At 45.6% G+C, this 26,978-nt stretch overlaps 1 protein-coding gene across 8 annotated transcripts in view; it reads left to right on the top strand.

Annotated features, from left to right (window-relative positions):
- Cask (peripheral plasma membrane protein CASK) overlaps window positions 1-26,978 on the top strand; it is a 219,728-nt gene that overhangs the window by 50,202 nt on the left and 142,548 nt on the right. The window lies entirely within an intron of this gene.

Raw genomic sequence — 26,978 nt, forward strand, 5'->3', positions numbered from 1 at the left:
GCATTCATTTCCAGTGTTCACATTCATTGTGAAATAGTAAACAATGCGGGAAAGTGTGTTCCACTTCATGGGGAATCGGGGAATACGATGATTAGAAGGAAAAAAATGTTATTTTGGAACGAAGTTCGATACCAGTCGAGAATAGTGTGACCCAAAGGGTTAATAAAGACGGGTTATTTATTAGTTGGCAAGTTATGGCCTGTGGAATTTTTATTTACGAGGCCATTCGAAAGAGAACACTGTCTGGAACGGCAATTGGCATGCGAGACGTATTGAAGTATCGAATTTAATACAGTTTGCTGAAGATAAGAAATATGGGATTCCCGATCGAATGTAATATTCTTGGATGGAACGACGGGAGACATATTGAGCATGTGCCGCACGGGGGAGTCACTATGGAATAGGGGAAACGCGTGTAACTTGTAAACGGTGCATTATTTTTACGTTCGCTCGCACTGGTTGGCGAATTTCGTCCGACGAACAATGCAACGCGTCGGGAATTAATGAGATTGGAAACTTGAAGGTTCAGAAATCTGCAGGTCGAGCATTTCTATTGCCTTTCGTTAACGAACAAAGAATTTCCTTCGAATCCACGTTAAAATGCCTGGAGAATTACCTAGGGGTTTCTAGATATACACCAAAACGTTATGAACAGTCTTTCACGATACCTTTTAGCAAAATTTCAAAAAGTCAATATCTTCAAAAACTTCTTTTTTCTTTCTTTTTTCGAAATTCTTTTTTTGTTCTAGGTGAAAAATTGTGGACGCTAGATGTCAAGCCTCGGAGCACCTTCGCGAAAAACGTATTAGGTTCCGTAAGCGGTAGCCATTTTGAATCCAAAAAATACAAAGAAATTTTCATTAGGTCAATTCGTCAATTCGATTCGACTGTATATTAAATTATTTCTGTGCACCGAGAAAATTCTTTAATTTACTCATGTTTTAGGCCCGTTACTAACCCTTGAGAAGCTATAATGCACTATTTGTCACGGCAATAACAAAAGGGCTGCTTAAAGCGTTTAAAGAACGCACATTTCGATCGCCCCATAAATCCCGCATTTCGTTGGTACGCTAAATCGCGTTCAGGCACGTCGGGCGTCGTAAAAGTATAGTGTTAGCACGGTGAAATTTCTTGTCTTCCCGCGGTTCGGAAATTTAGTGGAAGGCACGCACGTTTCTCGGGATGTTCCGCCTTCGAGCACCCGAAAATGCATCCGAACGATACTCCTCCGGGTCGTACGTCCTCGGAAACGTCCATGCTGGGACGTCGGGTTGCTCGGAAAGTGCAAGTGTGTAGGCGCTGCTCGTATGTATCTGTCCCGTTGTACGCGCGGCCCATTTTGTAATACCATCACGTCGATGCGGTAAAGCAAAGTGGCCGCGTATAGGGGATGTTCGGGATCTAGTAAAACCGATGCCCCGGCCGAGTACGCGAACTTCCGCGAGAAAAACGAGATGTTCCTCAAACTTCCGGCCAACGATTTTAGCGATCCAGTTGCCGGCCTCTGCTACACTGTTGTTCCGCGAATAATATTACCGTGGATTTACGACGTTCTCCGAACAGAGTTCTTAATGGAAGTCCGATCGGATCCGACGCGGGATCCGCGCAAATAATGCTCTTCCGGTTTAACATGGCGGACCGTTCTCACGACTCTACGTGTTCTCACTGATCTCTTTTTTTTTCCTTTTTAGAACAATTTTGTTTGGTATAGCAACGGGATTTCCGGGTATTAAATTTGAGCGTAGGGAAAATAATTTTTTGAGAATTTTCCATCCGAGGAAAATACGAGGAGGCCCTCCCCCGTAGGAGTGCTAGGGTTAATGGATCTATTGTTCAGTAATTGTGCATTTCATTGATTCGCTAGAAACTGACAAATAGGGGCAAGGGGTAGCAAGGGGTTTTTTATTCGTGCTAATTGTAATATTACAGGAGTCGCAAGCACCGAAAGCGCGAGAACGCGTCTCGGGCAGCGAGTTCCTTTGTCTTGGAGCGTCCGCGTGAAAAATAATGGGCGCAATCGAAGCTTTTATTAATTTGGCACGAGTCGGAGGCGCGTTCGATGGCCACCAGAAGCCAGATTACCGGAATGTCCTCAATTACTGTTTTGGCAGAACGTTTCTATGTAAATCCTCTCGTTTCGACGTGAACGCCGCTGTATCTCCTCCCCTCCTTCCCCTCCCGCCCCTCTTCCACCAACCCCTCGTTCCGTTCAGATTGGCGCAGCATACACCCTATATACATGGACATCCGGCGAACCCCGTCATTTTTTTACTTGTTGCGATATTAATGAGAGGTCGATAGCGATTTGGCACCGGTAAAGCGTGCGCCGTTCTACGCGAGTCTCTCTCTCTCTCTCTCTCTCTCTCTCTCTCTCTCTCTCTCTCTCTCTGTGCGCCTCGATCGTAATTCAATAGGTATAAACTTTTTGCGGTTCGTTTCGTATCGTTGTCCCGCGAATCGTTCGAACTCTTTCCAACCTCGGGGTTCAACGTCGATTTTGACGCAGCAATCGGCTAGAATATTCACGGATTAACCAATCCCCCTTTCTTTTGGCCACTGTTCTATTCCGGACACAATGGCCCCTGTGACGGTTTTATCAATACCAACGGTAATCCAAATCGCGGCTGATTAAACTAATTAGCGAACGACATTTCTACAGCGAAATTCTACGGATCAAATAATAGTAATAATGATAATAATATTGCTTCGTTCACAGCCTTACCGCCAAGAATCGGACTCGGTTTACAACAAAATAACTATCTTATCCACGCATTCTCTCTCTCTCTCTCCCTTTCTCTCTCTCTCTGATTCACCCATCTCTATTCTGACTACTCCACCTATATCAAATAATAGTAATATAAATTGCGATTTTTCCCAAATTCTTCGGAAAAAGGTTGTTCTAACTTCTAAGAAAACAAGTTACTAGGTCCAACATTGAAGAAGTTGTCTTTTTAGCATGGGAGTCGCCGTACTTGCAAGTAGTATTGCGTCTACGAGTGTCACGGACGAGCCTCGGCTGCGCGTCGACGACTCAGCGCTGAGATCGCGCTGCACAACTCGGAAAATGACCGTCACCGTGAACCGTGCGTTAACTATGACTGACTCCCCGGCGCGCGGGATCACTTTGGCCGCTCATAAACAAACTGATAAATAAAGAGAACCGTTGCGGCGTGGACACTACGTCGGTTGTCCCGCCGCGAACGTGACGCGGCCTCTGATGGCCTGTTGCGAGAGTCGGGAACATTGTTTACGGCGGGAGGAAGCGGAAATAAGCGTGCTAAACGGTTACGATCACATTTGCGGCGTCTTCGCGCGACACGTTGGCTTTCTCCGTGGGGAAAAAAAAAGAAAAATAAACTAAAACAACGATAGCGAGAAGGGGGATGCAAAGGAGAGAAGTCCGCACAGTCGTAGGAGACCTGCGCGTTAGCGCATTGATTGAATTTTGTACAGGCAGGGAGCGTCGCGGAGGGGGAAACTAGGGGTTGGAAGGGGCACGGGGGGTTGGAGGGAGGTGGCAAGATTTTTGAAGGTGGGGTAGGATCGAGCGGGGATTTGGAGCGACGGGTCGTCGGGTTGGCGGGTCGACGAAATCGCTGGAGAGAGAGAGGAAACGAGAGAGAAGGGCGAGACGGAGAAGAGAGAGAGAGAGTGAGAACAGGAGGACGCAGCGGAGCTAACATTGCAACCCGTCTTAGCGAATCTCTTCACTACCTTTTCGCTTCGAGCTCGTCCTCAAACTTAAGAGGAAATGTTCCGCTTTCCTTCCCGCACTTCTTTCTTCCTTTTCTCCTTTTTTTCCCCCGTCGATTTTCCTGCGCGTTTCCTTTTTTTCCTCTCTCTCTCCCTCCCTCTCTCTGCGGCTCGTCGTCCGCTCCGTTCCACTTGCCGTTTCGTTTTCCCATCGGTCTGCGCCAAATCTACACACTCCTGCCTCGCCACTGTCAACAGAGGTAAAGAGTTCTCTCGTTCGATGTTGGAACTTCTGAAATGTGATCCGTGAACTTTGCCTCGAGATCTTTTTGCCTGTCTTTTCTCTCTCTCTCTCTCTCTCTCGCTCTCTCTTCTTAGCGCGCGCGCGAAGCAGCGAGTTATGAAATGTGTGCACGCCTCAGCGCGTTTCGTTGCGGGCTAATAATATGAATTAATCATGCGCGCCATTGCTCCGGAACCGTTTGATCGCCTGCCATACCCGCAGTCGAAGGAACCGTCCATTGTTTTCTTGGTGGTTGTTGTTGTTGTTGTTGTTGTTGTTGTTTGTTTCCTGTTCGTAGGGTTTTTTTCGTTGGGGAAGTCCGCCGAGGTAGGGATCAAATGTCTTCGAGCGGAACTGTGCGCTGATGGCGCACGCCTTTGTTGTCTTCGCTGGGAAAGTTCATGGTTTTAATAATAAATCGCCGGCCGTTGATTGGAAAACAAAGTTCACGTGCACGGGGGCTTCTCTTAAAAGAGACGCGGATATTTTTAGGTCTCAATTGTTGAAATAGGATATCAATTGTTCGTCAATTGTTCAGAGACTGCGGGTCCTTGGGCAAGATTGTTGTCGTCAATTGCAAGGAAAAATCAGCAATTCTGTTGCCATTCTGAAACAAATTCAATGACTATTTTAATAACTAATCAATCAGTTTGAGAACGTCGTTCGCCAGTCTTATTTTGTTATACCTTGCGAACGGAATTTGGCAGAATTGACGAATAAAATTGTTCCGTGGGGATGCACTATTTTGGAAATAGTTCAACAATTTGGTCAGCACGATCCAAGGAAATGGTCAAGAGGGACACGGTGTTTTACGTTCGAGACGCACCTGGAAATCGAAACCATAATGATCTTGGTTACGGCCATAGACAAAACGGCTGGTAGAAGAGCCCGTCTGAACCGAAATTCATGAGGGACTCTCTCAATTGCTGTCAAGATCGAAATTCATAAGACGTTCTTGATCTGAATTCCGATCAAAACTGAAATTCATGAGAGATTTCCGCTCACAATGATAGTCAATACCGAAATTCTTCGGATTCAGTTACCGGCAAGACCGAAATTCCCGAGAAATTCGATTATGGTTTTTGGCCGCAATTTACGGGAGATTTTTTCTTGCGCTCGAAAACCATTCTAGAAAGTTGGACAAATTTTTATTCCTGCTTATCATGTCATTGGATGAACCTACGAATAATTAATTCCGTCTTTGAATTTTAATTTAGAAATGCCACGAACTTTCGCCCCGACTGAATAAAAGCGCTTCTCATTTGTCTTTGGTAAAAAGCGAACAGTAATTATTTCTTCTGCAATTTGATATCGAAAGTAGCATATCGCGGAGTTAAGATTAATTCTAATTGAGAATGAGGTTTTTTGCGGAATATTACGGTCAGATTATCACTCTCGCGAGGAATTACGGTCAGGAAACCGTAACCGGAAGGGAAAGTCTTACGGAATTGCGGCTAGAAAATTGTGACCGGAAAAGAAAATCTCATGGAATTACGGCCGGAAAATCGTGACCGAGAAGAAAAGTCTGGCGAGCCATTACGGTTCGAATTTCGGTCATCTCAGAATTCGGTCAAGAATATGTATAGACGATAATACCGTATCGGTTCGAGCTCACGTGTTACCTTCGTTCAAGCTTGCGGCAACCTTTGCAGTAACAATTGAGACGCGAAACTCTCAAAGTTCCCGAAACATTTTCCGACAATAAAATATTGTACAGATAGTTTTACAAACAGATAGTATACAAAATATTCAGTCGAAAGGGTAGAAAATGGACAAAAGTGCCCCCAAACCAAATTGATTTCTGGTCACACCATTCGATACGGCTCCCAAAGAAACCCCTTTGTGACAAATATCAAGTCGCTACCCCCGCCACAAGGGTAGTTACAGGGTGAGCACGGTTTAATGAATTATGCCCTATATCTTCCGTTCGGCTCAACAAAAAATTACGGAAAAATTCATGAACATTCTACCTGACAGCACACGCGACAGTGAATTATTTCAGAATTTTTGGTTGCAAGATCGATTTTTCAAAAATCCAGCGACGGTTAAATTGATATTTGCCAGCGGGCGACGCAAAACCTGTTGTTCGAAATTACACGTACTTGAAAAAAGAAAAATATCCAGTGTTTTCCTGGTTCCCGTTTCATGTCCACGAAGTATAATAATTGGCACCGTTAGCCGCGTCAGGTGCAAAGTTAATCAAACTGTCCTGCTTAATGCAACTGTGAAAATAGCAATGCCGAGAAGAAATTCGGTGCGCGGTGCACGCACGGTAAAAAGCGACTGTGGCAAAAAAGCTCGACTGCTGAAAAGCACGGTAGACGTAGCAAAATTGGATTTTCGACCGTTCGACCCCCGCCGTGGAAGTTAGCGCGCCAGCATCGTCGAACAGAAAGAAACGTCGTCGTCGGATAGGGATTTATGGTTGCACAGAACATTACGCGATACAGAAGAATGTTATGCAAGGGAACGTCTCGCGTGGCAGCCAAATCGTGGTCGCTGGCAATCAGCTTGGCAAAATCGTAGACGATTTTTCTCGCGTAAACGACTGCGAGACGAAAAAACCGCCTCAGACGGCGCGCTCAACTATTGCGATCAGGTCAACGTTCGATGCGTCCTAACCTCGCAGAACAACCGGAAAACTGTTCCATTGTTACTGCGAACAATCTTTAGATTGCCCCAAAAAATTTCGTTTCAACATGGTGTTCGAAAATAGCTAATCGTTAACTAAATGGGAGATTGGAAAGTGAGCAAATATTAAGAAGAAGATAATCGTGCATGCAGCCTTACCGGCAGGGGCGTGGCTTCGCGCCCCGTGGGGCGTGGCTTCGAGCCCCATGAGGGCGTTCTGTGTATACCCGGAGCAGGGAAAGACGCAGTATCTTTTTATTCAATTCGATCACGAATTGCCCGAGCGGCAGTTACCTCCTACTGTTTGTCCGAATTTTGGAATTTCATGGCTGGGTCGTAAACCTGCGTCTTCGTATGGCGAAATCACGCAATGATTCCGGCGGACGATTTTCCGGAGCGATTCGCGTGTTGCCGCTCTTCGGTCGTATTCCCGGTTCATGTCTAGCATTTTCCCCACTTGTTCGCTGATTGGTGGCTTATATAGTGAGCTACCTTATCAACAATTGCTTTGTTTATGTTTGCTTTATCTACGCCTCATTTATGGGATTGCCCGAACAAATTCCGGATTTATCTCGACGACCCTGTACGTGTGTTGGCACTGTGTGCCCGCAGTCTCTCGATGTAGACAGTGTTTGGGGAAAATCGTTGCTCATTGTTCGCTCCTATTGTTTGGGACAGTTTTTGCACGGATTTGAAGAAATTTCTCCGGAAAAATGATTGCACCTTTCGCATTTTGATTTTCGTTTTTCCCCCTCGTCTTCGATCTTCGTCATTTAGGTCGAGGGATTTATTTTGTTTGAATTTATTCCAAGGTTCACGGGCCTTTCGAACGTATCGCGATTCTTGGTGCAGGTGCAGCAGATATTGTGACGTGATTCGTGAAAGAGTCGAAAGGAGAGTGATTGCTCTTAATCCGTTATCCATTCGTCCCAGATATCTCCTGCAATCCTACGTTTCCAGGCCGCGTGCATACCGATGCATTTATTTCTGGCTGTCTTCCGAAATGGACGAAAATTTGTTCGCACACCAGAGGTCGTGTATTTAATTTAAAAGCGCCGCGATCGAGATCTTCGAATTGTCTGACGTTCACTGGCTGTATCTACTTGCTTGTGCCATTCTTCAAATTCCGTGCTGAACTAGTACGAATTATTATAATTTCATGGAGTATCCTCGCGTGCTACGCTAGGGTACGTTCCGTTAATTGCGAATCGACCGAAGAATTATTGAATTCGGTCGAATCGTTTGATACCCAACGAAGTGTAGCGGCTGTGTATTAATTGTATTTACATTTAATCGCGGCCACGTTCGCAGAATAACCCAATTAGCAGGCCGAGACTCCTTCCGGAGGAAAGGATCCGGCTAAAATTACAACAAAATCCGGCGAGTGGGTTAATTAATGAAAAAAAGTCCCGAACCGATTAAGGCGAACGGAGAGACCGACTGTTCGCCCGCAAATATGCTATATTAACGTAGCCCCGGCATTCCCAAGCAATTTCTCGAGCACAGTGGTCCGCAGAAATCAATTAACAACCGGTTCTGGCAGCTGGCGAGAAGAATGAGGTTGCTTAGGTAGTGAACTATGCCATCTGCATACACAAGGGGCTCAATATTTCTCTTTTTCTGAACGTTGAACTGTTGAACAGCCTCCGTACAGCACGTGCACACGTGTAAACGGTCTCGCGTGCTAACCTTTCGATTTATGGAATTTTTTTGTGCAATCGAGTGTCCATTTGTACCATTTAACGCTATAACAAACCGAACCTGCAGAATCCTTCCTACACGATATTTGTCCAAAGTGCACGCAGAATTGCAAATTACATTTCAGTTCATTCAAAAGAATGTGCGTGTCGCGTTACAATTTTTCTCGAAAACATGCCCGAACTCATCCCCGTTATAAATGCATAAAATCCGCAGTCGAAACCAGCAGAGCGCAGAGATAGTTTAATAGATGCGCTCATTACAATTTTCCTATATATTCAGCCTCGAACAAAAGGATCGGCGCAGCTAGCTTTTAATTATCCGCGTAAAATGGGATGAATGGTACCCCGGGATATTCGGAGAAAAAATTATCACGAATTTTTGGAATACACTTCGTGAATAACAAAACGTTACTACCCAATATTTGCCAGTACTTTTGCTCGGGACTGTATTTGGCAGTTCGGAATAGTTCTCGCTAGTTCGAAGCTAAAACGGACACACAGTCTTCCGGCCGCAGAATGCACGGGCTTTCATGTTGTCGATTCATTCGCCTAAACCATAGTTCTTTTCATGGGAGCAGGGTTGCAAAGGGTGGCGGGACGGTGCTGGGAGTTAAGATTCCTTCGAACCACGTGATCAGCACCCCCAGGGAATGTGGCGATATTACTAGTTCTTGTGTTTCCTACGGGCAAGCATTCAGGCCATGCAGGTTTTGTCATCGAGCCTCTTTGTTTGCGTTCGAGCATAAAAACGCGCTCATTCCGCGCTCATCTCTTCCCCCTTAGCTTTCCGCAGAGCGTGATGCTGTTTTTGATTTAGCACACGCGCAATACCCCCGTGTACGTGCAACGTTCTCCCACATTGTCGTCGCTCCTTGCGCGCCGACGACAATACCGAACGAGCATTTTTTCTTTCCCCGTGTTCCCTATTGAGTTTGAAGCCGGTCCCTCTGTTCGCCATTAGACGTCGTTATCACGCCCGATACTCCTCGAATTATTCTAGCAAATACAACTGTTTCAAACTGTCGAACGACCCGTCAAGCTCCCCCACCGGAAGCTGCCTCACCTGTTTATGCGAAAAACCGCTTTTCCAATTACGGTATCCTCGAACCACAGGTCCAATCGTTTGCGTCCCAATTTTTCGCAATACTATTTCTCATTAAGCATTTTCTATCTCAGATAGGATTTTCTCAATGGGAAAATATGTACGGGTAATAGTTACGCGATCATTTCGAGAATGTCAACGATAAATTTGAACGGTGAGTTGAGCAATAAAGCGAATGTACACATCGATATATTTGTTTTGCTTTGACAATTTTGGTGAATTGATTACAGCCTGCACCGAAATATCAATCAAACAATTCCAATCCAATTAAACGATTCAATTAACGGATAAAGTGCTGAAAAATTGGTTTCAATGTATTGTGCGGTTTGTAGAGCAAACCCTGCTGGGTACCAAGTAATTTTTGCTCCGCCCAGGACACAGGGTAACGCGTGTAACGGTTTCAACGATCCAGCACGATCCACAAACATATTTTTCCATAAATTCAGAGATACCGCGATCGTGTAGTGGCTTCGCCTGTCCCAACCCTGTTTATTAGCCTGATTAAGTCGTTTTTGGATCTATGCCAGCCCACATTCTTCTAGCACGGAATATTTTAGCGGACCGTACAGAATATTTCCCGCAACGACAACAAATGCTTCCTGTAAACTGGCTGCAGCCTTTCGGGAAACTATGTTTCCATCCCTTCGAAATTATTGGTTAAATATTCAAGGAGGCCCATTGAATTATTTTTATTTTTAAACGTGGGAGAAATAGTGAAATTACTAATTTGTCAGTCTCTATTTTACATCTAGACTGACCACTGGACAGAAATCATTTGTATAAATCCGACTACTCGGATTCATGAAACTACAGTAAAGTCTCGATCTAAGCCGCGCGGAGCTACACGATATTAGTCGGTTCGGGGTAAACTGAAATATTTCACCGCATATTTTCATTTCTCTATAATTATTTCTTAAGCGACCGTCACTGTCCCATTCTGCCTTATGCGAGTCCACTGTAAATTCAATCTAAAAAGAAGCCTCACAAAGGGGGTGCGCGTTACCGTATAAAAATCCTCGGCCCGACACAGGGGAGCATGGTCGCATGCAAAGTAAACATCGTAGGTCCACTGCTGTATCATTCAGATCCAATTTGTCTCCCCCCCCCCCACGAACCGAGTGTACTATTTCGTCTCAGTATTTCACAAGCAGATCACATTCTGACGCGAATGTTTCACGCAGTCACGGGTGTCCGTCTTAAAGGGGGCTAGAGGGGTTAGGAGGGGGGCGGAAAGGGGTGGGAAAATGAAAGGGAAGAAGAAGGAACGCTTTTGAGATAGTGCCAATCCTGTCAAGGTCCTACGGTTCGAAGTTTCACCCCTGGCTGATTCCCCCGGGGGTTGAACCGGTGGAAATAGGAGTTTAAGGAAATGGAAATGCGGAGGAACACGCGAATACCTAAGGAGAGAGTTAGGAAAATGCGGGACGTCGAGGATCGTGGTTCCTGGAGGGGGCGGGGGATGGGGGTGGTTGTGCCTCGAAAATGGGGGACGATAGAGAAAAGAAAGTTGGCTACCAGACGAAAACGCTTAGCACACGTTACTCATATTATGGCGAGGTGCCCGGAACTCGATGTCGACCGACCGTCGAGCTTTCGCGAACAGAAAATACATGGAGGGCCGATTTGAATATGGGTCCGGGTATGCAAATCGCTCGTAGCTTCTTCGTCGAACATCGTTAGCCTACTACGGCGACGATCTGTCCCTGGTAACGGACCAGGAAAGTTTCCGGAAGCGGGATCTCCTCGCGATCACCCTGCACGCGATCTGATCGAAAAGAAATCGGACTTTAATCGATGAGCTAAATTAAGTCCAGGTTCGGTATTCTTTGAGCGAAAAATTCCATGAAGAATTTCAAGGTTAAATACGATTTTTAACCTTAATACAAAAAAGTATTAAGGCCGAGAAACGATTGGTTTAAAAGATGTGTTAATATCAGTACCCTAACAACATTGTATCCTATAGAGAAAACTGGACTTTGTTGGCTCCCGAGAATTTCGATTGGACTTTGTGAAAATTCTTTGAAACGTTTCTTCCGGAACGGGGGAAGGGCGAAGTCCATCGGATCCGAAAACTTTTGTATGCGATCGTGGGAACAAGAAGATGGACGGATTTTTATCGCGTTGAAACGGGGCGCAGCCGTGTCCGATGGTTTCATCGGTCCGATTGAATTTAAGCATTCAGATAATCGGGTCGCAGTCGGGTTTTCGTGGTCGCCGGTCCACCGGTCGCCTTTACACGATCGGTACTGAAATCAGAGAACCCTATCAAGCTCGTGGACCAGATTGTGTTTCGTCAAAACAGTTCTACCGGGGTGATTCGGGCTGCGCAGTTTTCAGGAGATTGAACGTTTCACGCAGCGTGACGCGGCAAAGCTGCCAGCAGTGTTCGCACTGTTTCACCGTGAAAGCAAACGATGTTGGACACAAGTGACCTTAATACGTTCAATTGGTACGCAGGTTGGCCTTTCATCTGTTTCGCGTGTTCCATTTCTCCGGATAGAAATTCGTCTGGAACGAATGCAGCTTCTGGAAATCACGTTTCCTGCACAGATGGCGACTCGGTTCTGTTCCGTTCCGTTCCGTTCCGTTCCCCGTTACAGTCGACCCCGGTCTCTGTGTGTGTCGGTCGAACAGCGTATGTAGGCTCGTTCGGTAAATGGTCCGCCTGATTTCCTCCGAAAGGGACTAGGGAAATCGTTGAGAATACTGTTCCTTTGAAATTTTCGAATTTATGCGCGAACACTTTGACACGGTTCACGTCCCGCGAGCATCGGCCAAAGAAAACGTTCTTGTGCGTTGTTACCTGGGCCATCTCGTATTCTACCGGGTTCCTTTTTCTCTCTCGATGCTCCTCCTCCGCACGGAATCCTGATCGAACTATACAGAGTTTTTGTTTACTGCATTGTCCGGTATACAGCTTGGTGAGTCGCGCATTTTGCATCTACGGTTACATATAACATTGAGAAGCTAGGGTTGGAAACAAGTGTCTGGCCGGGAATAGGGAGACAGTAGAAAAATTTGAGGTTAGCTTTTTATTTCGACGTGTTGTACCATGTTCTAAGCTTCCTGTTCCCGCGTACAGAAGCTGGGGTTAGAAACAAGTGTCTGGCCGGAAATAGGGAGACAGTGGGAGAATTTGAGGTTAGCTTTTTATTTCGACGTGTTGTACCATGTTCTAAGCTTCCTGTTCCCGCGTACAGAAGCTGGGGTTAGAAACAAGTGTCTGGGCGGAAATAGGGAGACAGTAGAAAAATTTGAGGTTAGCTTTTTATTTCGTCGTGCTGTACCATGTTCCAAGCTTCCTGTTCCCGCGTACAGAAGCTGGGGTTAGAAACAAGTGTCTGGGCGGAAATAGGGAGACAGTGGGAGAATTTGAGGTTAGCTTTTTATTTCGACGTGTTGTACCATGTTCTAAGCTTCCTGTTCCCGCGTACAGAAGCTGGGGTTAGAAACAAGTGTCTGGCCGGAAATAGGGAGACAGTGGGAGAATTTGAGGTTAGCTTTTTATTTCGTCATGCTCTACTTTGTTCTAAGCTTCCTGTTCCCGCGCGATCTCTAATAACTCCGTTACCCTCCGTCAGATGGCGCTGCCGTCGGCCGGTGCACCAATCAGCAACAGTTATGAAACCCTTATTTATTCGATTAACGAAAAACAAACAGTTCTTTCGCAAATAACATTTTTGTATCATTTGAAGCCTTAAAAAATAATGAACCATCGACATCAAACAATACACTCACGTCATTTTAAAAATAAATAGATGCAGTACGTGTCAACGTCAGGAAATATACACGTAACATATTCATCTAATATTTTTGTACTCCGTGGCGTATCCTGTTGCGCGTATAACGGTTTTTCAGGCTTCTAATTGTTCGTAATTTGTTGGAATTGTGACTCGTTGCAAATGCAGATTACTGTGATCAAATGAGGCCTACGTACAGTTAAGGTCTTTTTAATTAATCCGTTAGTAATTCTCTACTTCGTTGAAAGGAAGATATCGAAGATAATAATTTCACGTAGAGCACTCAAATCTTCGATTCCGAATTTTGTTAAGGGTTTGTCGGAAATGTTAAGAACGTTCTACCCGCTGTCTCGCGCAGAATTTGTATATTCAATGAAGTTTATTCTACAACTGGCGTTCCCTCGGGTTTATAATATCGGGTTACCTTGACTGCACGTCGCACCGACATTATTTTGACTGACAAGAGCTCCGGCGTTTGACTGGCAGCAGCGTCGACTGGCAAAAATATAATCGACAACGGCCCGCTCTAATTTCCAATGATAAAACTTGTATCGTGACATAAAGATCGCTACAGCGTACAGGTATGATTTTTTCGAAGCTTCATCGTACGTGGTAGAAGTATTTTCATGATACACGAACAAGTTCCATTTTTAATTTCAGTGTTCCAAGTGGAATGTAGGTTGAACGAAGAGTCATGCGAACATCAAAAATTGAATCAACATTCCGCTCGAAAAATGTGTATTATTCTTCGTTCCGAGGGATACCCGCTGTTTCTCGTGTTCGCATATTGCAAACGGCGATTGTTTGACAAGGAAATCATTTTCGGAAAAATGATCGTTCGCCGCGTTAACAGACCTACATAATTTCGAAATATTAATACCGCCGTGCAAACACGGTGTTCGCATCCGAGCGTGCATAGCACGGCGAAAAAATAATTCGTTCGACTTTATTTCTCCAGAGAAATCAAGCAGAGCGTGTCTGCAATTTCGAATTGACCGAGATTGAAAATACAAGCGGAAATTAACAACGGTGTTTAATGGACGCCGAAGATTCCGCCTATTATAACACCGCGGTTTTATTACCGTATCACTTTTCCGGCGTGCGTCTCCGCGAACGCCCCGAGGAGATTCAACGTCTGCGAGGCTGGCCAGCTTCTTCTTCGGGAGTAAACTTCCCTGTCACGTGTCAGGCGTTAATTATTCTTCCGTCTGCCACGAATGTGCAGGCTGTAGTCTTTATTAACCCCCCTGTGTATCTAAAATCTTGCTAGCTAGCTGACAACAGAGTTTCCTGTCCTCCAAGGAAGATCTCGTTGCATACCTTAGCAATTCATGATGATCTATTCATCATCCTGAAGAATGGACCTTTCTCAATCTTGACACTCCCTCTTCGATTATAAATCCTCCCTCGTCATGTTTAAATTTAGCTGGTCGACCAAGATCCGAAATTGTGGTTGCAAACGAAACCGGTGGCTAATTGTATTTTCTCATAAATATGCGATTTTGCATTTATGAGCTAATTTAGCAGAACCTCGGTAAAATTAATTCAATTTTCACTATGAAACACAAAATATAGCCGACAGTCCTGATACACAGGGTGAGGGTTGAGCCCCACCGTGTGACCCTCTACGATGAACACAGGGCCATTGTTGACGTGTGTAGGAGAACATAGAATCCAAGGTCATAGATTCGTCTAAGCTAGCTCCTCAAATAAAGAATAGCGCGTAGCGTCTTCCGAAATGCGAATCGATGAGACATTCGAACGGAGCGCCAGCTCGATCTCGCGACGCGAGTGACCTTGAACTTTTCCGGTGAACCAGGACCATTGCGGTTGGTGCGTGTAGAAGGACATAGATTTGTCCAGCTAGCTCTTCCAGTATCTCTCTGTAATAAAGAATAGCGTCTCCTGAAATGCGATAGCCTCGAACAGAGTGGCAGCTCGACCTCGCGATATGACTGACCGTGACCGTTGACCGGTGAGCAAGGACCATCGTCGGTGTAGAAAACCCACGGAGGAAGGAAGGTGACGATGTAGTGGTTCGCGAGTGCGCGAGTCGTGGCGTGCGCGCAGGTGGCCATTGGGAAGAGGAACGCGAGGGTCCTTGATGCGATGTGAAGATCGTCATGAACCACCCTGCGACCAGGGACCCGCTTGGCTCCAGGTCGCCGGGATGCTGTTACCACTCGTGGAACCCGCAGGTGTACCCGCCGTGCAGGGTGTGCCAGAGGCCGGTACTGACCCTGCAACAGTGCACCTTGCGATACGCCACGTCCTACGTGCGTCCAAACTATCCGGAACCGGAGTACCAGCAGCAGCAACAACAACAACAACAACAGTCGCAACAGCAACCACAACAACAGCAACACCAACATCAACATCAACACCAACACCCACAGCAACAACAACAACAACAACACCAGCAGGAGGAACGTCCGCGAAGACAACGATCGGCGGACACCCCGTCGCCGCGCAGGCATTTTGACATAATCGACAGGCGACCGCCATCGAACCCGTATTACCACACGCATCCGCCGCCGAGCTCATCCTCCGGCCACCACCTGAGCAAGTCGGTCAGCGCGGCTAGGCTCGGCTCACCTGGCGGATCGCTCGGTCAGCGTTCCCCCGGTGGATCACGGTTACCGAAACCGCCGGCACTCGAAACGCCCGAGAGATGGATAGGCGAGGAGACCAAGAGATCGTTGCCCTCGCACGTTTATAAGTATTATCTCGCCCACACCAAGGAATACCGGCGCCAGAACGTCAAGGTAATCCGCCAGTTTCCACGACCTAATTCGACTGGACCGAACGACGATTAATATCACCAGATTACATACCTTTACGCAAAATTAAAACCATTTGCATTGTTTGTACAGGATGCGAGGATACAAGGGTACAGTCTCTTCTCGATATACGTCGCAAATACCTGGCTGGTAAAGGTCGCAGGACTATCCACTCTATCTCGAGAGTCCTCGGACGCCTGGGAGTGTAAACATAATTCGGGTACGACGTTCAGCACGGATCAAAGAACAGTATCTCCTGGACGATTTCTGTCGCTGGCTAGACCCGTGTTGTTGACATGTATCGAGAAGACACTGTACTTGTCTCTGGTTGCGAGCCAACCTCTATGTATGAGCTTTAAATAAGCAATAAGTTTTTTAAGTGAACTGTTTACTGAACAGTTTTCAAGGTCGAAATTTTCTCTTGAGTAGCTACTTTAAAGTTTGGTAAACTATATTGTTCGTAATTTAAATTGTTTCTAATAATGTGTGGTATTAAATTCGCCGAGCTGGATCAGGAATACTAATGAAACGAACAGCACAAAAGTGCAATTCGTTCCAATTTGTAATCTTATCCGTGAAAACCTGGAAAGGCATTCGATCGGGAGCCGGTGATTCATTCTTAAGGTAAATGAGTTGGCGCTTGACGTTGAACGAATGCCAAAATATTTTTGTTGTCTCTGACCTTATCGCTCGGCCCACTCGCAACTGGAATGCTCCGCGGGATGAGTGACATAATTAGATCGGTTTCGTTGCTTGAATCGACATTCAGAAAAATTTGAAAGACTCCGCCCCCAATGTGTCCTGCGATATCCTTTGTTTCCGCACGCTTCGCTGTACACGCGCAAACTGCAACCGCGGTGCCTCAACGTCGCAATGACGCGATGGCCCCTAAATACGCTTATTTCTTTCGGTAAAAATCAAGTCTCCATTATTGCAATTATTTATACTTTCAGGGGGATAGTAATAGGCTGACAAAGAAAATCAGGTTTTTCCGTAATTTCTCTTACAATCTTCAATGGAAAATTCCGGAAAAAATCAGGCATGTCCTAACTAATAAAATGTACATCTATGAATTTTTTCAGAATTTTCAATTGAAGGGGATAAGAAGAAATGGGTAAATTGGACATAAAAATGCGGTATTATTTTCATCCGATTACAACGATTAAGAGACGGAATAAACGTCTACGCGTGGCGCAATTAACGCAGACAATTTTCATCTTGCAGAAAAATCCGCAGTCCAGCGATGTAAAATTCCTGGACTCTATAAATTGTACAATGCAGCGAAGCGGCTGATTTACATTTCAATTTCTTTCATCCTTCGCGCAAAGCCTTTTACGCCGGGCGTGAACCATAAAATCCGGCTTACGTGACTGTAATTACTCTGAAATTTGTGTACAATATGTGCCCACGTAATCGAAAGTAGACTTAACGAACGACGACAATTAACGTTTCATTAATGTCGCCGCAAATGTTTATGAATAAATTCGCACCCGCTCGCTGCCACGGATTATGAAAATTGAGTTTGCTGCTAAGAGTTATACACATCAACGAGGAGCCTCGCTGATGGTCTATCTATCAAATTAAAACATTTATCCCGACGCAGGTGTGTTGGCGAGACCTCTTAACGCAATTACGTTTCGCTCGACAATGCGCGCACGTCAATTGCCGAGCAATTAGGTTTGCCAAAATACTCCGCGGGTGACGCGAACTTTTTCAAATACAAATTTTCTAAACGTTGTTAGGACCGTTTCTGTATATTTTCCCCTGGTTTTCACAATTTATACAAGACTAATTTTTGTGATTCTCGCGATTTTGAACTTTTGAATAATAAACAAACTGTCCATTTGTCACGGAGCAGACGATTAGTCGGTGGAACGAACCCGGTTTGCCGGGCGAATTAATGTTTCATTATCAATAAATTCCGGCTATAAATAATAGACAGTAGTTAATTGAACGGTTCGCTTATAGCGACGGGGGAGGGAGGCGTGCTCGTTGCTCGTAATGTGAAGTGGCCGAATCGGGTGGATATACTGATTCATACTGATGTCGACGTCAAATGTTTCCCGGGAAGTAGAAACGTAGATGGTTAAGCGGGCCGTAATATTTGACACGAGTATTAGTTTCAATTGCCGGTACAAGATTTGTAGCGTTGAATCGCTGTAACCCTGAATCAGCTTTTCCTGCCCTATTGACACACGACGCGACGCTGCAATATAATCAATTTCTCTGTACCGGGTGACCCGAAAGCTTCCCAACCAACCGAAACTTGCCCATTCTCCCTAACAGAGGATCAAACGTCGCTCTGACATTTAAAAAATTCAGATCTCACACCGGACCCTTTCCTTTGGGTACAGAGACCCCTATTTGAAGTCCCTATTGCGTGTAGTTTATTCGTTGACTGCATCGTCAGTCGGGTTTAAAAAGACAATTTTCCCAGTCGAGGCTAAATTTTAAGTGACTATTTCGTTGTCAACTCCCAGATAAGACCAGTGTCGGAAGGCTGGCCAGTATGGTCGTTTTCATCTCGCATGAAAGGACTCCTAAGAGAGCCCCCAATAAGAACCGCCTGTCGGTGACGTATAATGTGCCCGACACGTTCGATAGCTATCCCGTATCAGAATTGTTCCCGAAGTTTTCGTCTCGCGTCGGCAACAATAAAGGTTCTCGGTGAAAAACCATGTCGCGTGCCAGGTGAATAAAAACCAGCGTTCCCGACAACGCTCCAGTTCTCGCACAGCCAACCGGGAACGAAAATGGTTCTTCAACATCTTAGACGGGGGGCGGTTCTCCAGAATCCCTGCCCGTTGGATTATCTCTTCCATTCTCTCGAAAACGGGCAACTTCTTTTTCACCGGAACTTCCCTCCGCGATGATGCACAACTGCGAAACTCGGACACTGATCTCCGGTAAAAAAAAACTTCCGAAACCTGCATTAAGACGTGTCCCAAAGTGGGCGAAACAGCTTGCGAGCTCCGGGCAACGTGTAACCGACGTAATTTTTCAACAGTTTTTGCGAAACCTCCGAATAGCATTACGGTGGCCATGCATGCGATGTTTTTCGTTTTGGTCTCTATGCAGCGCCGGACAAAAGCGCGCGGAAACCCCTTGAAAACGAATAACTTTTTCGCAGTTGGACCAACAAACCAGGTTGTTACGTTCAAACGACAATTTCTCGAGGCTTGGGGAATTTAATGTGCAGCAGGCTTTCGGAAATTCTGCACGGTCCGAACAATTCCGAGGTTCTTGTGAAATTGATCAAGCTCCGATAAATGAATTAATTAGAAAAATGGTGGTCGATAAAGACCGAATAGGGGGATCGGTGCACAGGGCCGAATTGTCGATGTTTAACATAGGGGTCGTTTGTTCTCGCGACGGTGTACACGTCCAAGTATTTGTACGCGTTGTAAATTAGTAGTCTAGACCGGGGCTCGGCGCGGCGCATACACGCAATCTGTTCCGGGACGGGTTATATACACAGTCGTCGAAACGATATAATGATGCATCTGAGGTGAGGTCGCGTAACGAATATCAAAACGCGATACGCGTACTGCCCTTGAATATCAAGCAGCCCTTCCGAGTCCTATCTAACGAACGTGGCAGCTGCGTGCCAGCGTTCTTATCCGCCCTTCTACCCCGTGAAACTAGCTTCCCCTCAACCATCGGATCCTCCCCCTTCGATTCGAGGGGCATTAGAATGAAATTGATTCGGAAAATCGCATTGTTTATTCGTGCCGGTTGCATTATTCATCGGGGGCACGCCGCGCGCCGAAGAACCGATGCAAATGCGTCTTTGTCATTACTGTAACTATACATTCAAATTCGCGCATCATTGTTGACGTGTTCGTCGCGCTTATCAGCCCCCCTCACCCTTCGATGTTCGCGGAAATTGCTCGTTTGCGCGAGCATAAAAATCGCCCGCCAACGAATTAAACGTTTCTCCGCGAACGGTTTAACGAGTTATGGAAAAACGAGTCTTGTTCATTACGCTCGGCTTTTATAGAAATTGCGGGGAACAACCGTTCCCTTTTTACACGGGTTTTAGTCGATAAGCCAATCGATTTCGGAGCTTACGACCGAAGTGTTCTTATCGTCTCGATGATAATCGGTTTGCTCCACTCGGTGCTCGTGATATTTGAAACTATATTATGTACCGAAGCGCACTCGATTATCAAAATCACCAGTGAACCAGTGAATGCCTCGCATTGGAACCTCAATTTTTGGTATTATCTCGTCAAGATCTGCAGGATTATATTTAAAAAAGTTGAAAATTTTTGGTCCCAGAAGGCGAAGTTTAACCCTAGATTCTGTATTTCTTTGTACGGTGAATAGGGTTGCTATTTACGTTTGATTCGTGTGGTAATTATGGTGAGAAAGTAACGGTTATGTCATGAAAAGTTATCTTGGCAGTAAAGCGGCGAACGTCATTATGCAATTCTTTCCGTCTGGAGCGGCCGCGTTTATTTCTGAAGTGTGCGTAAGAAAACAATTGATGAATGCAAACGACTCGCTGGGGAACCGGGAAAAAGTTCCATCGAAAACATAAACGCGGCGGAATGCGAACATTTGGATTCTTAATGTCTCGAACGGTTCTCGGTTCGACAAAGAAGTTTATGGCTCTTCGTGGTTGAAAGCATCGAGAGCGGAAAATAAATTTCTTTCGCGTTTGGAACGAACTGGGCGTAATTGAAAGAAATATTCATTAAGCGACTTCCTGAAAGTTTAATGACATATATTTAACAACTTCCGTGCCGGTATATATATGTATTAATGTTTCTTTCACTTCGTTTGTTTCAGGTAAGTGAATTAATCTTCCTTCTGTCGGGAGCAATCCACCGTTTCTGAATAGGTAAATCAACTTTTATTAATTATGAATGAAACATTTGCCAAATGAATGATTCCAACTATATTTTCGAATAATTCGCATAAAAATTGCATCGAAATGTTGGCTGTGATCTTGTTTAAGGAGGGTCACTATTCATAATTTCGATCGTACCGCCCCTTTCATACATACTCGATGATCATAATCGTAATGATACGATTAACACATACGCTCGTTGCATTGATTTCCGTTCCGAGCATGCATATGCATGCCCGATAAATCTTTTAATGCGCCTATCGCGAAAATTTCAACACATCGATCCGCATGACAAATAAGTTATCAATATCAGAAGCGAAACACGTATCGCGATTATCCCCTCCCCTAAGGGCAATGTTGAGTCTACTTTTTCCGGTCAAGAACTACCCCGTATCTCGAAACCGGAAATATTAGTACAATCGCGTTTATGTCGTCGTGATTGTATAATGAAACGTTCCGCTAGAGCGGATCGCTTAATTAACTATTACCCCAAATTGTGGGGTAATCGCTACCTGAATTAACATTTACATAATACTAGATTTCACGGGGTCCTTTCAATTTCAAAATTGAAAGACGAAGCGCTCACGGGTTTGCAAGATTTATTCTGGAATCTGCAAATAAATGATATGGAAAACTAGTTGGGGATATATTAGAGAGCAAAAGAAGGAAAATAACTTCGATTGTAATTGTTTCAAATTTTGCTCCACGTAGTAAACTAGTTGTCCTAACTTCTCAAGAAAATCGAATGTTCCAATATTAAAATAACTATCTTCTTAAACGTGTGCAAATATGTGTATGATTGCGAGTTCCAGAATGAAAGTTGCTGTTCTGATGCATTATGGACTCACTGCAGTTCGTGTCGAAGGAGTCACGCGGCTAATATTTCACGGTGCGAGCCGCGCCGATCACGGTAACCGCGGTGTATATCGTTCATTATCATTCCTCCTCGGCTAATCTCAAGTTTGCGGGATCGATGGCCGGCCGAGTCGTTTATCTTCAGTAACGGGACCGCGATACTCCCCTCGTCCTGCTCGGGAACCGCATTTTCCGTATGCGAGGGCCTCCACTCTTCTACGGCGGATCGGTTCCTCTGCTGACCGCCATTGACACCAGGCCGCGTAAATTTATCCGCGGTCACAATTCACGTGGCGGCTCCAAAAAAGTTTCCGGTGCATCCGCCATCTTTTTCTTCTGCTCTATTTGCGAAACGCCGCCCGACGCCCGTTTGGAACGCCCCCTCTCCCCATCCATCTTGGCGCCGTGGCAAACCGCGGAGACCTATCGGGTCATTGCAAAACTCCTGATTTTCCTCAATTTTAAAATGTCACAGTCGGTAAGGTAGTTACCATAGTTTCCCACGATTTTTCTGGTAACATCTTTTATACAGGGTATTGATGGTAGAACCGTGGAGGGGGTAAAATTTGATTGAGAAATTTTCCAATTCTACTTCCCGGATATGGTGACCCAGAAACGTACCTTTTTTCGAAAGAGAAATGGAGTATGGAAACGAGTATCGAGAGTTAACACCGTTACGTTTTTTCTCGGTCTGGATGGGAGCTGTTATTTTCCATTTTCCTCGGTACTTCGCGAGCTACGCGCATACCAGCCGAAAGAATCGCCTTGATTTCGATCGATATTACCAGAGCGAGCAACGAAAGTATTCGAACGATAAGATCGGTAATGGCCCCGGCCACGGAGCGATATGTATCTCGCGGGAAATGAGAAAGTTGAATGACTTCACAATATCTGCTTCCCTAAGACGCCTCCCTTAAGATCCTTTTTAAATGCAATGATGCAGCGGGAAGATGCAGTTCACTTTTATGTGTAGCCCGGTGAAAGGAATCGATTTACGTAAAATGAAAACATGTGGTTCCATTCTCCGGGGGAAGAAGATGGAAGACAGGCTCCATTTGTACAACGAACGGTTTACTAGATTTCTCGCGTTCAACTTTCCACGGTGTTAATTTGTTAGCAACGAACCCGGCGACAGGCTCAATTTATTTCCGAGCTTCGACTAAGTCCTGAAACTGTTACAAAATCGATGGTATCTTTCAGGAATTTTTCTTTTTTTGGAATTTTTGGATGGTTGTCGATTTTTATGTCGAACCGTTTAAAGCACCGTTTCGAAATGTCTCAGCGAAGAAGAGATGAATCTCTTGAGGAGCCAATGCCCGACGTTTACAAACTTTTCTGATCATTGAACTCGAAGTTGCGCACCCCTAACGCGGCGTGACCTTTCGGAGCGCAGCTTCTGTCATTTACGCGTTGCCGATGAAAGAGTAAAGTATCGACTCGATTCGCGTCAGGTTATTCTCTCATGACCTTAACAACGGTGAAAGTGTTTGCCGGTGACGGTGTCATAAATAGTTGATCCTTACGAGACCCAGCTGCAGGGTTAAAGTATTTCCATTAATGACGCCCATACAGGGCACGCTTTCGCGTAAACATTGCTCTCTAAAACATGGCTCATTAGATAAATTCATTTCATTTTTACCAGGCAACACAACTAGCTATATTTGGTGCTCCGTAGATGTAGTGTTAAGGCGTTAATGGGAAAAAATAAATACAATGTTTATATATATCCCGAAAAACCTAGCCGATAAAGGTCCCAGAACTATCCCCACGGGTATACCCCGCGAAGGGCCATGATTCGATGCCTCTTCGCTGTCCCTTTTTACGGTTCGGCGTGGTTCTCCTGGCCCTATAACCATGTTTTCGACGTATATCGAGTAAACACTGTATCGGAAAGAAAGAAATGGAAGAAATTTCGCGATGGTTACTCACGTGAGAATGTTAATAGAAACTGGTTAGCGTCCCTTTCCCTTTCAACGGTTTCAGCAGCTTATAATAACAGCCCGCGCACGCTTGGAATATTTTCCTGCAAGGGATGTATCCAAGGGGAAGGGACCGGTATCGACCAAGCAGAAGAAAAGACGAATAAAACTTAGCACGTATCCGGCGCCCGGGTGGTGCAATTTTTATAGTTTATCTTCCCGGTTGCTCGGGAAGGGAACCGAGGGCACGGTGAATTATTTTCGAGGGCGAGATTCGATAGGGCATGGGTATCCCGCTGTTTTAGAACAAAGCCCCCGCAGTGATTCAATAACGCGGCGGGCGAGGAGAAGTCGCGGGCCGAGGCACATAAAAGATTGTATTTTCGCCCAACAAAATTCCACGCGGGACGTCTTTTCTTCGCCGCCATCCCCGCAACGGTTGACGTTGAGTGACGCGCGATGCATAATTCAACGGCCGGGTTGTAATGAATGAATTACCCCCGGCCCCATCGCACCTCGCTGCGGTCCCCATATCGGAGGCGCACACCTCGGTAACTGTTGTGCGCGCTTATTACAAGACCGACTAATTCAATCAGAAAAGCAACTTTCCATAAAATGGAAAGTTCGACACAGTCGAGCAAATCGATCGATCAAGTGATCGACGGATCGAGTCGAACCGATGTCCAAACTCGTTAAGAATGTCTTCTCCAATCAGCAGATCTGTTGCAACAACTGCGAAATCTCGAACGAGACGAGGTGCGTTCGATGCTTCAGGGTTGACGGTGAAATAATCGCAAAAGAATTATCAGAATTTTAATTTCTTTCTTTCCAATATTTTGGAATATTGTAAGGCGCCACTAAAAATTGCTGTATCATTATTCAAAATATTTTTCACATTATTACATTTGTTTGTATTTAATAAATTACTAAACAGTATTGTACGAGTAAATTGCACCATTTTTGTATGCATAACCCGAAAAAAGTGTATACAAGGGACAAATATTCTAGGTCGGACGAAATGTTTCGTTTTGGAGTTAGAATAGCTTCGACTGCAAAGGGTTAATACTTCTTTAAACCTTTGATGTTGGAAAGATTTCATACTGAAATAGTATTCCGGAATTTTAAAAAGATTTTTTGGAAGCCCAGAACAGTGGAAAAATTAGTGGCGAACATAAGCGACCCAGGTTGCCCTCGGAATAATGAAACAACTTAAAGAGCTTTTTATTTTCCGTGACAGAGAGACTTGAAGAAATCGAGGAGCTAAGAAAATTGAGATCTCGCCGTAACCCTGAAGAGCGTGGATCGAACGCTCCGCGAGATTTCGCGGTGCTCGCCATCTTGTCAGACGTTTCACGGTGGCGGTGCGCAATGCTTCATCCCTTTCAGTGGATAAACAGGTGCACTGGTATTCTACCTAAACTCTATCGTTCCTTATCGAGCCGGCGGCTGCCGATAAAGGTAAAAGGCGTTGATAGATCGATGGTAGTGGGCAACAAGTGTTGAGAAATCTTGCGCCACCGAAGATACGGGAAACGGAGACGTAGCGTAGTGTGTGAAGACGTCTCGGTTTGAAAAAGACGGAGCACTTGGAAGCTTTACGCCGCGCGTGGGAATAAGATTATCTTTGCGCCTAGCTGCCGGGAGCCCCTATGATTTATGGCATTTGTTTCTCGAACTCGCCGCGAATTCGAAAAACGTGTTCGTCGTGCCCGCCCGTCGGCCTTGTTTCCCAACTGCCGCGGAATATTTTCCGCCCGGAAAGGGCTTAACCCTTCGTTCACTGATAGTCTCATCAGTCTTCCTTCCTCGCAAAAACTTCGTCGTCGAACTAAATTTCTAAACTAAATTTGCGAGACAAAAATGTCCAGAAAAATAATAGTTGCGATTTCTAGGTGGTCAGTGAACGATTACTCTTCCGGAAAAATATTATTACCAAAAGACTCGTCTCGATCGTTACTAATGCTCTTAGGCTCCCCAAGTGAAGATTCACTTACGTCCCGCACAGTGTAAAATTCCTGGTTAATTGTGCCGCAATTGTCGAGTCTGTTTCGCGGGCTATCGGAAAATCAGGATGCGTAACCCGCGGTTCACGCGTGCAACGGGGACAAACTGCAATTAGATCGCAAGACGCCGGCTTCGCTTATTTGTCCTCTATTGGCGGTGCGGCGGCGAACAATGTCCCGTTCTTCCCGAAACCGTGGCAGTCGAGGGGCCGCATAATTGAATTCAAACACTCGAGCATAATCAGCCGGGTGTCCCACCCCGTGGCGCGGCGCGTGTGTATCAGATCAATTCCGAATGTATCTGGAAATCGGGGTTACTATGTATGTAGAATGATGACGCAGCACCGCGAGAGCCACCTAGCGTGGAACAATCGATCGGTGGTGTTTTTCATTCGCGCGGTTTTAACGGGCGCAACACGCACCTCGCGACGTCGCCGCTCCATTTCCAACGGTGTAACCTGTCGTTCGTCCACGGGAAGATGCCGCGCTGAAACTTATGGGCCCCCCTGACAACCCTACTCCGCGCTACAAGCACAATAATCGGAGGCAGGGACCGAAAATAACAGTTCCGTCATCGATATCGGCTCCGATCGACACGAACAACCGAAATAACGTTGTAACTCTAATGAGCAGACTGCGGATTTTATGAAAAGAGTATCACAGTGTCGATTAACACTAGAACTGCCGAGTCCTGAACGTGACTTAGACTTATCCTTTTATAATAGCAGCAAGATTGAATTTCTTCAGATTTCATACGATTTTTAACATGTACTCCAAAGAAGAGAAATATTGAAATGTTTCTCGCGAAAACGTTTTCATAGTTTCAGTAATCGTGAAACGAGAAATCGTCCACCATTTTGAACTGGTTCGGTAGTTCCAGTGTTAAAATGCTCAAAGAAGGGAAGAAAGGCTTCCAAGTAGCCCCCGACCCTTATAACAGGTGTAACAATTTTTATTATACACAAAGCTCCGCAGTCCAGTTGCAAGGTTCTACAACTCCAAACCTATGGAGCGTGACTGGAGCAGAACGCCGCAATGACGATGACCCGATGACCCGCTGTCCCTCCAGCCCTACTAGCGTCAAGAGAGAGAGAGACAGAGAGAGAGGGGGTTCTAGACGAACTTCCGTGCCTCCTTTTCGTGCAATACAGCGAAGAAGCGGAAGCATTCGTTCGTTCCGCGTCGGTTTCGAGCAACGCGGCAAACGCGTCTCGAAAAAGGAGATCACCGCCCGGTGTGTATCGTCGGGAGACTTGGTGGTCTCTCGGCCTGCTGGTGAATCATTCCCGAAACTCCCCGGAGAAATAGAAACACGCCGGGCTGGCTGATAGAGGGACAAAGGAGCGCCGGGTCCGCCGATAAAGCCGAACAGGAATTAAATGGGGAAAAGAAGTAGCGAAGGAGGGAACGGCAGCCT

This window comes from Halictus rubicundus, chromosome 18 (genome assembly GCF_050948215.1).
Source record: "Halictus rubicundus isolate RS-2024b chromosome 18, iyHalRubi1_principal, whole genome shotgun sequence".
NCBI lineage: Eukaryota > Metazoa > Arthropoda > Insecta > Hymenoptera > Halictidae > Halictus > Halictus rubicundus.